Below are 13,896 nucleotides of genomic sequence, written 5' to 3'. Positions count from 1 at the left end.
GAGACAGTCAGGCTGAGAGAGACGTGAGAATTAACATGTGAGGATGTGTTATCTGTGTAGAAACCACCTACAGTCAACAACTTTGCACAAAAATACTTCAGCACTGAATAAGACCCAATGCAATCCTAGAGTCTGCTTCCCTGCCCTAAATCCCAGGGTACCACTGGTTTCAAAAATCCAGATGAAACTTATAACTGAAGGGCAATGGAAAAAAATTAAGGTACAAAGAGGAACAATTCAGACTTCCTTCATGCCACAAAGGTTACTGTAAATCTTGCACAAAATCTACTCGCAACCTTCAGAGGAGTATTTCTGAAAGATTTCCTTCCAGGGCTTCTTCAGGAAAGGGTGACAGATCTCCCGTCCTTCACTGGGAAAGATTGTTCAACATCAAGACTGGTGCTGAGAAAGAAATTTTAAGGGACACAAGTTTTGCCATATGTAAAAAAAAATTAGTGTTATAAGAGAAAAAATAGTGTTTTCCCTCAAACAGTTTGACAGAACAATCTCAGTCTTTGGGGAAATGGAATGTACCTACATTATATTCTATCTACGCATCCTCCTCCTACAGTTTTCCTTGTCAATCTATTTCCATTGTGTCTATGTGAGAGCAATGTTAAGCATCAAACTTCTAAAAATGATCCCAGCTTCTTAGCAACTCTAAATGCCTCTTTAGCATTTAATAACAATTGTTTATGGGTTTGCAGTTAGCGTTTTAGAAGAAAAAATTAAGACAGTCTGCATTTTTGAATTTGAAAACTCGCTTTCACCTACTCCATTTCAGAAGGGAACAGCTCAATGGATCATTTGGTATACTGACAAATATTTTCTTTTTCTACTGTCTTTATTTCCATTGCCAGGCAGCAGTGACTACAGCAGATACTATTGTCTCTATACCCTTTCCGGGATATTCACAACATTTGTATTTCTTGAAGAAAAGCACCAACAAGTATCTCTTACCTTCAAGCCATACGACTGTCTCGAGCAGAGGTGGCAGTACTTTGTGTCAAATATATCCAAAACACCACAACTCTCCACCGTGGCTTTTCTCAAGCTCTCCCAGCTCTCAAGCAGACTTTTTGGTATTCAATATTCACGCACAAGTAGAGGAGCCAAAAGAAAAAAATCACCTGCCTGACCACTGAAACCAGGAACTCACGCAGATGAAACTTGCTGAGGTTAACCCCAAGCTAAGCTAGCAACCGCTACAACTTCAAGAGCTCAGGGAGTGTATTCCCTTCCTGGGAAGAGGCGATTTCGGAGCAAAGCTCTCCTGTGGTAATTCGCTCTCCATTTCTTTCAGCACATCGCTGGGTGGGAAAGCTGCGGCTCCGTCTCCATTTCCCAGAGCCCAGATTTGGCTAGCTGGCAATCAGAGCCGCCCCTTCCTCCCACGACGACGAGATCCCAACAACCTGTTTCCACTACAGCTCCTGTCGCTGCCCGCGATTTCCCGCAGCGCTTCCCTTTCTGCCTCGCCTGCTGGGGGGCGGGGGGCAAAGTTTCCTCCCCCGAATCCCACCGACTCCCGCCGGGGAGAAACGGCTCCCCGGGGGTGCGGGACGAGGGGTCCTCCGGCGGGTGCGCGGGGGCGGCTTCAGCACCGGGAGCGGACAGCGCCGGAGCGGGGCGCGGGAGCCGGGCGGCGGCGGGGCGGAGCGGAGCGCGGGGCGGCCCGGGGGTGCGGGCACTGAGGCGGCGGCTCCCGCCGCAGCCCCGGAGACTGGAGGCAGCGGCGGGCCCCCAACCTCCGAGGAAAAACCCCGGTGGAAACGAGCCTTTCCCCGCCCGGCTGCCCTGCCCTGCCCTGCCCTGCGCAGGAATGCCGGCTGCTCTGGGGATGCCGGGCAGCCCTCGGTGGTAGCGGGGCAGGCAGCCCGCAGGCTCGGAGCCCGCTCCCAGGTGAGTGCCGGTGGCTGCCCCGCAGGGTCTGGGAACGCTGGGCAGCCTCCAGGCGACAGGCTGACTCGCTGCCCCTGCGTGTGCCCAGGTCTGCGCATAGCTGTGGGGCTTCACACGGAAGGCAGGGAAAATATGGAATGACCCTCCAGTATGGATAGGGTAGGAAGGCAGAAATTTCTGAGTAAGGAAACTGACTGTAGTTGTTATTTCCACTGTAAACATCTTGCATACTTTCTTTGTAAAGAAACGCGCCAATGCCAAAGAGGGACATCGCTCACCCGCATTCTTCCTCTGCGGAAAAGTCCCAGCAAGGTCCTATTTATTTGCTAACGACCCAGGCTAAAATTCTCAACAGAGCTCCTGGTTTAAACGGTCTCTGTAATGGTAAATAGCTCTCTTTGCAATTCAAATACCAAGAGAAACCACTTCCTGAAAGGATGATGAAAATGTAGCTTCTATTGCAGTATTTTACTATCTTCTTCTAGTTTAATATCTTTAATACTACCTAATTTTCAAAACATTAGAAGTCCATAATTTGAAGCGTGTTTCCTAAGGAACTTTTATTTCTTTTTCCAGAAATGGCTTGATTCTCTTTTCTGAATGTATTTTTCATATTACCAGATAACACTGGTTAGCTTTTAAAAAGATTCAATTTCTGGAGGATTTTCTACAAAGGAGGGGATCTAGAATACTGCTTGCAACCTTTTTTGACTCTGGAACCTAAACATTTTACAGCACAGCTACTGACCCCTTTAGGATATTGCATTCATGAATTGCTGGGAAATGTACATATACTTGTCTTTCTGAGTCTTCTTTAGTGTTAAAGTCAAACGACGTTCTCTTGAACTTTCCAAGTGTTATTGGAATAGTTTCCTTTTCATCCAAGTAATGTTCCACTCTGACTTTTGCAGTGCCAAGCTAGCCAAATGAATACCAGAGCTGCCACCTTTAGCATAAAACCCAGAAACAATCACAGCAATTGCTGTAATGCTGCAGTAACCTGGAGTCGTTCCTCTGAAGCGCTAAACTGTTACTCAGTGTCAGTGTAGGAGGTATCAGATATTATTATTTTGGTATATCTAGAACACTGATTTCTCCTTGAAAGCAGGACAGGAAAGTTTTAGTACATATGATATTTTACTTTCCTCAAAATAAATGTATTTATTTAATGAATGGACTTTAATGTGTTTATGCTTTCTTTGAGGCCAGGAAGAATCTTGTCCTCTCCTACCTTTCTTGGGCTACTACTTGTGTCACGAGTATGCTTCCCATCCATTCATCTATAAGAAAATCAACTATAGTCCAAGTCAGGGAAACAGCAATTTAGTAATTAATAAGCAGGTAAGGTATTTAATGGGTGACCTCTGAGTCTCACCGAGTTTACTATCTGCCGAGGCATTTTGATTTACACTGAAGATGTGCTTAACTGCTTGTAAGAGTCAAATGTGTGTGCTGCTGCCACCACATCTTTTCAGTCCTACTAAAGAAAACAGCTTTCATTCTGTCCATTAGAAAGCTACCAATTAAAGCAATGGCTAGTCTGATGGAAGACAGTGGTACATATGACATCTCTTGCCTGTGCTAGAAAAGCACCTGGTCTTTTAGTCTGTAGCGTGAAGAACGACATCCTCAGCTGGTGAAAACTGCAAGAGACTTTGATCAGGCTACATAGCTGTCCTTATAAAGTTTAAAGTAAGATTCATTTCCCTTGAATTTTGTATCAAGAATTTCAATAAATGCCCTGGAGTTAGATGAATCATGGGAGAGAATAAAGCACAATAACAAGAAAAACTGATGTACAAAAAAACCCCAACCCTGAACCTGAAGCCAAAATAAAATGAAACTTCAAAACCACAAATACAACCTTCTTAAAAGAAGCAAAATCTTTTTTTTTTTTCCCTGTGCATTTCTGGTTTGTGATTGCTCACTGAGGAAGCTCTGTGACTAGCACTTTGGTTAGAGGTTGTTCAACAGCAGGTCTTTGCAATAGACAATGGTGAAGGGTCAATACTGGTTAATATGGAGTAAACACATCACTCCTAGGCCTTATCTCCTCTTTGATTTTAGGGATGTAACAAGTGGAGTCCAGTTCCTGCGGCAAATATCGTGAGTGTTCTGCAGTATTTCCTCAACATGTGTTCTCTCTTTTTGCTTCTTTAACAGAAAACTCAGTCATCTGAACAGCACTGGAAGTGGAATAAGACAAGATGCCACCTGCACTGCACCATGGCCCTGAAAAAGTAAAATGGTAGCGAAATATCAGTCATCGAGATCCTCAGAGAAAGAGAGCTTATTATTTTACTGCCCTGTCACGTGCTGCTGGTGTGGAAAGCTTTGAAGAAAAAGATAGGGTCTTGACCGACAACTTTTTTCCTCTGATACAAGGAATAGTCAGCCACAAATGCAGAAGAGGAAATGTTTCTGACTCCACTGGGGACAAGACAGAGGTTTCTTAGGACCCAGTGCAGAACTGTAGGATGAGCTTCCCTGCAACTTTATCACAACTTTGTTGCCTTCTGTGTCACAATGGTGTCTTTGGCTTTGACTCTTGGAATCAACATTCAATAAATATAAAAATAAAGAAGATTTTCAGAGCAAGCTACTTCAGTGTGCACAGTTCTTCCTCAAGCATAAAAAAAAACCCCAAACGCCTTAACATGAGTTAGGTGATACAAGTACCTCACATACACTTCTACATAGTGCTCAGATCTCATATAAAGCGTGTCACACAAAAAAAACCTAACTCAGAATAGTGCAGAACTCTCCTGGTTACAGTGCAGAAGTGGAGTTGCTAAGCACCTCGTTCAAAACACTGGTTCTGTAGACTCCTAAAACCTGCCATTTTTCCAAGGGTCCTAACCCAAAGGTTAGGAGGGAAGTCAGAGAAATACAATAACAGGCCTAGGCTTTCCAACCCCAGCAGCTCCTTTCTCTATGGCGCTTACCGCCCCCTGCAGCCAAAGTTACACTCTAGATTTAGCAACGGAGACCCCAGTCGAGGGCCAAAATGCCAGTCCCACTTCCTCTTGCACTGCCTAATTACAGTTCAGGCTGCCATTCTTTCTTTCTCTCTTTACCAGCACCACCTAGCAGCCAGACTATTTGCGGAAAGGTCAAGATGGATCTATGTGCAAATCTGCATGGAAGTTGGCAGGACTTCTCTCTCATCATGTGCGCAGTCCTCCTTCACAGAGGACTGCTGCAAAGTCATTTGGCTGCATGTTGTGCCACCTTTATTATAAATACATAGAAGAGCACATTAGCATTTTTTTTTGCAGAAGATGCTTTCTCTCAGGGTAGACCTATATCCGACTTCTGAATAAAAGACTTGAAGCTCAGGAAGGCAGCTTAGTCATAATGAGCCTTGTGAACTTGAATGCTCTGCATTTTTTTCATCTCTTCTGCCAAAACAAGTAACATTACCAGACTCTTACTTGTACTTGCTTCTAGGGTAGAGGGAGACTTCGCTTTCATCAGCAGAAGAGGCACATAGAGTTATTAGGGTCAGAATTAGCTTCTGGGAGGTGATTAGCTCCGTGCCTTACATTGGTGCATGAAAGCTAGTTAGTCCTAGATGGACTAGCTAGAGAAAGTTACACATGATTTGTTACAGGCTTGCCTTTAGTTGCATAATACTAAATCAGTCCTTGGGAAATCCAAGCTCTTGCCATAGCTGTAAATATTGTTTTAACCAGCTGCACAGAGTCATAATGTGCAAGGAAGTGTCCTATCAAAAATGCTGTACCTTTAAGAGAATGAACTAGTAATAAGGTGTAAAAATCATGGGCTGCATCAGAAGTATGTCACTTGACATGATCTGAGGGTTTGGCCTGATGGCTTCTTAAGTACTTCCTGTGTTTCCTTTTTATTGTAATCTAACAGAACACACAGGAATATGAAGGAGCCGTAACTCGGAAGACACAGTTTTTCCTGTGATACAAACTAATGGTAATACTTTGGCACTTATTCAACTGAGCACACTAACAGCCCATTAAATGCAGCTTACTGATGGGCACGCCTTGTTCTTTCATTGCGACAAATTCCAAGGAATTGTGTCACTCCAGATGAGAGAACTGCCATCTTTGGGTCTCTGAGAGTCAGTAGGAAGAGGTAGCCCAAATGAGCTGCCTTTGATGTCTGCTGGCGTGGAGCCTGTGTGATAGGCAGTGAGGTAGTATGCCGGTTTTCACTCAACTGCTGGGATCCTCGAAGTGGCGTGGCTGCCACATACCTGTTGCGTTCTCAGTGCGTTTGAGCCAAGATCCAATCTAGTCGCGCAACACTGCAGATGACTGAATTGCTTCATTTCAAGTTTAAGAAATCAATAGTCTTTTGCATGAAATTTCTTCAGAAGCCAAGATGGATATTGATATCTCTCTGGAAAGGAAATGAATTCTCATCACCTTATATCGTATCCAAAAATGGGCTAGGAGAATGCTAGTTTCTCCTGTGAATAAGAAGTCAATAATGAGTTCAAAATATTTTTTTCCAAAAGCGATGCACCAGAAAGTTCTAGTATTAGGGAGAGGATTGGGAAAAGGGAACTCTGACCTGTCTCTGCCACTAATGGGCAAGTTTTTGCCTTTTCTCTGTCTTAGCCTAAAGTTAGAACAAAGTTTCTGGATTACGGTAGGCTTGGAGTTTACATATTCATCAGCATCTCACACGCTCAACCAAGATTCAGCCCACTCTGCATTCTCTACCTGTTTTGGTGAATAAAGTCTGTCTCCTTACAGACAAACTTACATACTTGATCTGGACAACATGACTCCAACGCCTTACGTGCCATTATCGAGTAGCCTGACACAATCTTAAGCTGAGGCCTCTGAAAAATTTGAAACACAATGTAGGTGCAAGCATGAACACATGGCCATTCATTTCTCTGCCATGGATTTCCTTTCTGTGGCATGAGAATCATGAAACAAACACATTTACTTTAATGCACAGGGTAGCCTGAAGACTTTCCTATCTCCATTTTGTTTATTAACATACCCCTGAATCTAGAAGAGCACTATGCAACTGCTGTTTTTTCTCTTTTAATCATTTAGTAGTTCTTACAGTTGCTTTTGTCCTCTGAAGTGGTCTATTCAATTCCCACAGGATTTTCAACTGGGGAAATGCTACCAGTGCACATTCAAATAAAATAAAATTTGCTGTACCTGTGTTAAAAAATATTGACTTAGCTCTCCAGAGAGCAAATCCAGGGTTGACGCAGAGTGTCAATAAATATTTGTAAGTGAATAAAGAATTGAAATATGCATATTGATGCCTTTGGGGTTGCAGAAAACACACTTAATTCTCAGGGTGGCTTTTTGGGAACTAAAAACTCAATTACTTTCCTTCTTGTGGATAACTATAAAACATGTGCTGCTGAAAAGGGCCAAGATTTCATGGCTTTGCCATTGTTCTTCACCAGTTGGTGCCTTTTGTGCTGGATACTCATCTCACTGAATGCAATATTTTCATGACAGATAAGGACAAGACTATGATGATTTAGAAGCACCTGTCTAGGTGCAGTTTATGAATTCTGATGAACCTTAAGAAAATTCAGTACTTCAATATCCCAGTGCCGATGGGGTTGGTCAGGTGCTGACAGAGCTGTGTCACACGCGCTTCACATCAGGCAAGCAGAGAATTGTTACTGTGATGGCCCCCATTCAGTTGGAGACACTTGCAGAGCACGTGTATAAATGTCCCAAATTTTGAATGCTAGCTAGGTTATTTTAAAAGAAAGAAGAAGAGTCTTCCTGTTCTCTCCATCTCTTTGTCTGGTGCTTTTTCTCTGCTAACAAAAGCCCTTGGGAACCTTGAGTGTTGGCAATCAGCTTGGAAAAATTCACCTGGATTGCAAGAGCCTCTTTTCTGCCTTTTCTTTTTTTTCACCTCCTTGTTATTTTTCCAAAGCTCGGCAGCCAGTAGAGACATGTAATTAAAGTTAATTGTGATCGCTCGGTGATGCAACAGCCCCTCCGCTGACATGGCTTCAGGGTGCCTCTGGCTCACATACGGCTGGTGCCCGTTAGCACGAGTGGGCACGCTCTCGAGTGAGAGGTCTTCAGAACCACTCTTCCGTCCCAGCCACCACAGCCCCATGCCAGCCCCCTCTACTGTCCGGCCATCGGCACTGGTTGCCTTTGAGCACAGGAGAGCGGCTCCTGCTTCTCTCTGCTCTGCTCACAGAGGGAGGTGGGCAATGTCCCCTTGTCCCCCAGGAGTCTCACTGGCGTAATGATCAAGTTAGGCCACGTTGCCAGCACCTGACAAAGGTGCTGGACTGGCAGTGAAGAAAATAACGGCTGTGAAAGCCAAGACATAGTACACTATGATAGCACCAGGAACCAGGGGAGTTCAGTTTTCTGAAGGTTTTCAATGCCTACTTTTTGTGGTTGGCTGTGACAGATCTATGGTAGAGCCTCTGGTATTAATCAATACTTCAGCTGCAAGCTTTCTTCCCTGAGGCAGAGGAGGAAACTGACAACACTTTGATATACAATCAAAGACAATCCTGTTACACCCCACAGTTATATACCAAATCCAAAGCTCGCTTCTGCCCTTTTTCTGATGCAGACCTCACTGGGCATTTTGCTCCATTGTGCATCTTTGACAAATGATTTCAGAAGTATCTGCATTAAATAACCTGTCTTGGTATCTGGCGGGAAAAAAAGCATTTCTAAATATCCTCAAAATATCTAATTTAGCATCGTTATGGGCTGGTGTAGTGGCTACTCAGTGGACTGCAGTACAGTCAATGTAAAAAGAGGCAGTACTTCAACAGTGCTTTGCTCTGCTGATAGCAAGTGCATCAGCTCTTGCTGACGAGTGAATCAATTGCTGGATTCTTGGGCAGCACACGTTTTAAATGAGGCCCATGAATATGATGCAAATTCCATTCTGACACTAGAACGAATGTTTGATGGCACTGTTAAATTGCCACTAGACAGGCTACATGTAGTACCAAATTCAGCCTCACAAGGGGATTGTCCTGAAGAAATACTCATCTGAGGTGAGCTTTTCCTTCCTAATCAAAAACAGAGCCACAGCCAGTACCAGGTAATGAAGGAGTTGGTAAATCTGATTATAGAAAAGAATGTCACTGGTTAGACAGTGATTTGCAAGGAGAAGTGATCAATAAAGGACACAGCAATGTACCAAACAGAATAGACAGCGAATACATGGTACAAGGCATATTTGCCTTAGTTGCTGAGAGGTTTCTATCCATATAGCATGGAGCTTAGCAAACTTCTCTGCCAGGCATCAGCTGCTGTATGCCACCTGCAGAAAAGTAGCTACACATGGTCAAAAAGTCAGCCAGGCAGGCCTGGTCAGGCCTGCGTCTGCCAGTAAAGACATGCAAGCAGCACAAGCGAAAGCTCTGGCACAGCGAGTAGCGCAAACTCAAGAAAGCCCAAAAGGGAGGCTCAAGCCCAAGTCTTCTCCTTCTCTATACCACTGGGTTCACCCACAGTTTGTGTCCCAGAAATTTAGACAGAAACCAAAGCTGGGTTCAGGCCTGTGCTCAAAAAGAAGTATAGATTTGTCCTGGGGAGCTACTGCTTCATGCATCCCTAAATAATGTGATTGTTGCTTTACTTAAAGCACTGGTGGAATCGGCTGGTAATAGGTACAGGATAATCTGGGCAGTGCTGTGCGGGGTTCTGGGTTCAAGTTCTTAATTTTGCTGTGAATTTGAAAAGAGCAGAATGAAGGAGAACAGACGGGCCCATCTTGGTGGCACAAACATCATCTAGTATGTAAAAGCAGCAAAACACTTAGCTGGGAGTGAAAGATGGGGGTAGAGTTCAGGAACAATGGAGCTGAGGAGGTGGAGAACCCTAGGAAAGGCATAGTCACAATGAGGCAGAAAAGCTGCAGTTGCTCAATATTAGTAAGAACTCCAGGGATGGATACCCACAGGGGGGCACAGTCTGTACCTAATAGGTTGGGGGACATAGCCCATCAGTACTTTGAATATATTAAGGTTTTCAGACCCCATAGCAGATTCAGCAAATCACTCCGGAAGCTTCCTGTTCCACACAGTGAATATTGGCTGCAAAGAGTAGTTTAAGGGTTCTCTGAGACCTCTGCATATCGCTAATAGATCAAACATAAATAATGCCCTTCCTCACGCTGGCTATCGCCTAATTGCTGTAGTTTATTTCCCCAGAATGCCTCTTTATCAGTTTTCCCTCAGACACAGTAAGTATACAGTTTGTATTAATCATGAGGATTCGCATTTATTAGTGCAGGAACACCTTGTGAAAGAAACAAGTTTTGCCTTGATGTTTTGGAATCAACGGTCAATCTGTTTAATTAACAGACTGGTTTAGCAGAAATCTGTTCCCTTCCTGTCTGCTTTATACCCAAATGTACAGAGCTAACTAATCAAGTTTACTTGCCCTTTTCTGGATTACACAGATCTTTTCAAATTCTTAACTCTGTGCTTTCCCGTATCTTACAAAGAGGGCGCTCTGCTAGCTCTTTTTCAGAAATTAGATTCACAAGCTACCTGGATCCTCTTTGCAGTTAGGGAAATAATTACTTTACGCAATATAATTTGCTTAAAACCATGACAGTTTTAACTATAGTTTAAGGCTAAATGACTGCTCAGCAAGACAGCTGGTAAAATTCACCCTGTAATAAGACTGCAGCAATGTAAACAAGCCCAGCCCATTTAGGGCTTTGAGTTAATATAGATGTCAAATACTTCTTTCAATATCTCTAAGTTTCACAAACCATCAGACATTTTCCTCCTTTATAAATGTATTTATAATAGATCTCATCCTTTTATACCTAAACCCACAACATATGTTTCTCCTAAATCCCTACAATTTATTAAGTTTGAATGTAAATTAACCTCGGAAGAAACATCATCTACTTTGTTGAAATACTACAGGCACCTGTGACGCAATGTAATGAAGAACTCCTGCGGCAGCACACCTTTAGGGAGCTCCAGGCCTGGCTTCCTTGTTACTTGGAGCATGGCTGTTCCAAGGAAAATGAAGCCTGAAGCAGCCAAAAATGCCAGTGCTTTTGCCTTTAAACACGCCCTGGGATTTTCTCTCTGCTCTGCGGGGCTCCTGTAGTGGCTGTGCTCTGCTTAAGTGTAAGATGTTATCTGAGTTTATCTTCCCTAATATGTCTGGCCATAGTAAACCATGCTCAGGACCTTAGAGAACTATAGGCAGGTAAGGGTGACAACCAACCTGAGTTCAGGCAAGAAGGACTGAAGGAGTTTTTCAGCTCTGATCATGGTAGTTTGAACAGATGTGAGGCTTAGCACTGGATCTGGGTTACTGATATCAGGAGAAAGGCAGGTCTTCACTTCATACACTTTGTATCAGGCCTTTTGAGTATCTGAATCAGCTATAACCCAGAATACCAGGCAAGTGGAAATCATACTTGTAAAGAAACCAAGTCAAATTACTGCAAACTAAACCCCTTTCTTTGCAGCCTCCCAGCAGGCTAAGTAATGCCAAACCATTCTAATTTAAATCACAACCAGTAGGGAAGTATCTCTGGGGCCTGATACCCTCTATCCTGCTCAGTTAATAACAGCAATACAATTGCAATTATGGCAATAAAGCTCAAAATTCATTTGCAGTTGCTTGAGTTGTGGTGATTTATTGTTTGGTAATTATCTTGCTGGAGTCTTAAGGATGGAATAATCTCCTCTATTTACATAATCAAGGCATCAAAGTCTTTAGAGCAGGGCATACTATCAGCAGATGGCCCTACCACGTGTGGTAGGATCCCCCAGTTTTTATAGCTCACGTTGTATCCAATCTCAGTGTCTCTTCGCCTAAAGCGAGAGTTTACTGTCTTGTACTAATTAAGTGTAATTTACATAAATATAGACAGCTCTTCCTGCATTACTGTCAGGCTGCTAAGGGCCCATTCAGAGGCAGACCTGACTTGCCTCTGTGGCTGAACGGCTGCTGTAAGGGACAGGATTTGTGGAGATCAGACAAAGCTGGAGATCTCCTTCTCTCCGAGGCCGTGACCGCTGTGGACACATACCTGCACCAGATAGAGCTGAGAAGGAAAATTAGAACAGTAGCTTTGTCAAAAGCTAGTAGAACAAAATGCAGAAAGAATGAAATTCACGGGCAGAGAACGTATGTGGGTATTTTTCACGATAGGTCAGTTTGTCTAACGCCCTGCAGCCCCAGAAGCTATGTGGCAGGTGTTTAATTTAGAAGGGGTCTTGATGTGGGTGTTCCAAACACCACCAATGACAAAAGTCCTTCCTTACATTCTAAAAAGCTCTTAGACCCCCTCCTTCCCCAGCACAAAGCCACACGTTATGATCAGTTTCAGGAAAATAAATTTAATGACATCAAAACACATTAGGTCGCTACAATAACATGAAATTTGTGAGGCTGCACTGCTCAAGTGCTTTCATGGAATTATGGCATCGTAGAATGTGTTGGGTTGGAAGGGACCCTTAAAGGTCATCTGGTCTAACCCCCCTGCAGTAAGCAGGGACATCTGTAACTAGATCAGGGCCTGTTTCCACTGACAAGGTTATTTCATATTCAAACTTATGAATTTTCACCTAATTGCTCCTGTAAAACTTTTCAAACTGTTTGTATTTCTCACAACAAACACAGATGTAAAAAAAAAATTATCTCATTTTCATAGTATTTTTGTAAAATGAAGTCCATTTCCGTAAATTTCTTTCAGACTTAAAAAAACCCAACCCCAAATTAAAGACACACAGCTGCAGACCAAATCTCAGCCGTATGTTTTTTCCTTGACTGATCTGTTCAAACACTTCTGCGGGGCCACACCAAGAGTTCAAAAAGTGCAGATTAAACGCTGGGAATAAATTACTGAAAGATAAAACTCTTTCTGTTGGGTTTTAAGAACCGGCTAGGTGAGAGTCTAAGACTATCCGACATAGGGTGTTTTTGCCCTTCACTGTGTAACATTTCTGGGTTCAAAAGGGATTTAACTTTAGAAGCAGAGACATTAGAAGTCACTGTGGGGGATAACTTAGAAAAAATATTTTTGGGGGACATCTACTGCATTGGAAGGAACGTGTAATGTTTTCCTTGTCTGAAGTGAGCATTTGGGAACCTGAGACTTTCAGACTTTGTTTTCTTTGGTGCCCCCAAAGATTACACCGACAAACAGGACCAGCGCAGGTTTCCCATTTGCTCCCTTAGACACACTGAAGTAGAAAAACCACCTCAGGTGTGATTCTGAGGCCTTTGTTCTGAGGAGTGTTTGGCAAAAACAAGTAATAAAACAAACAAACAAAAAAAAACACAACAAAAACCCCCACACCAAAAGAAATAAGTCCCGGGCAGCATCATGCCAAGTATCCCCGCGGCCTGGCCCGCCCAAGCCCCGCGCCGGCGGCCGGCGCTGAGGGAACGGGAGGGGCGGGGGCGGGTGACCAGCGGCCGGGCGCGAGGCAAGGACCGCGCTACCCAGCAACACGGCGCAGGCGCGTGACCGGCGCCACACCCTCTACCATTCCTATTGGCTGGCGGACGCGCGGGCGGTGTTTGGCGCCTTTTTTTTAAGGTCTCGCGCAGGGGCAGGCGATAATGCGGGTCGCCTGCGAAGAGCGGGCTGCGCGCGCCCCGGTCCGCTTCGGGGATTGGCGCCTCAGCGCCCTGAGGGAAGAGTCAGCGCCCTGAGGGAAGAGTCAGCGCCCTGAGGGAAGAGTCACCGTTCGGAACGGTGGGAACTGCCTGTGCCACACGATGAGTAAAAGGGAGGCAAAAATCTTTTAAAAACTGAGGGACAAAGTATTAAACACTTCTTCTCTCACGGTGGGGATAAAGGAAAACGGTTCCTACATAGAGAACTAGGTGGGATACAGAGCTAAGCTGTGAAAAGAAAGGATGGTACTGGAGGAAATGAAGACCGAATGAGGAGACAAATCTAAAAGGAATGGAGGAAGAGTAGACCAACACAGCATGCTAATTCTCTCTAACTCTAAGATTACTGCTCAATGAGAAACTCTCTGACTCATGATAGCTC

The 13,896-nt window shown here is 44.1% G+C and overlaps 1 protein-coding gene across 2 annotated transcripts in view; it reads right to left on the bottom strand.

The window, feature by feature from the left end:
- LOC134525007 (D(2) dopamine receptor) overlaps positions 1–1,583 on the bottom strand; it is a 33,354-nt gene extending 31,771 nt beyond the window's left edge. For both annotated transcript variants that reach the window (XR_010073661.1, XM_063355409.1), the window contains exon 1: positions 961–1,583. The gene's annotated coding sequence lies outside the window, so the exon portion shown is untranslated. The remainder of the gene's footprint in view (positions 1–960) is intronic.
- Between the last annotated feature and the right edge of the window lie 12,313 nt (positions 1,584–13,896).

Source organism: Chroicocephalus ridibundus, chromosome 18 (genome assembly GCF_963924245.1).
Source record: "Chroicocephalus ridibundus chromosome 18, bChrRid1.1, whole genome shotgun sequence".
Classification (NCBI taxonomy): Eukaryota; Metazoa; Chordata; class Aves; order Charadriiformes; family Laridae; genus Chroicocephalus; species Chroicocephalus ridibundus.
The sequence above is the reverse complement of the archived record's forward strand: the minus strand, read 5'-3'. Positions and strand labels throughout refer to the sequence as shown.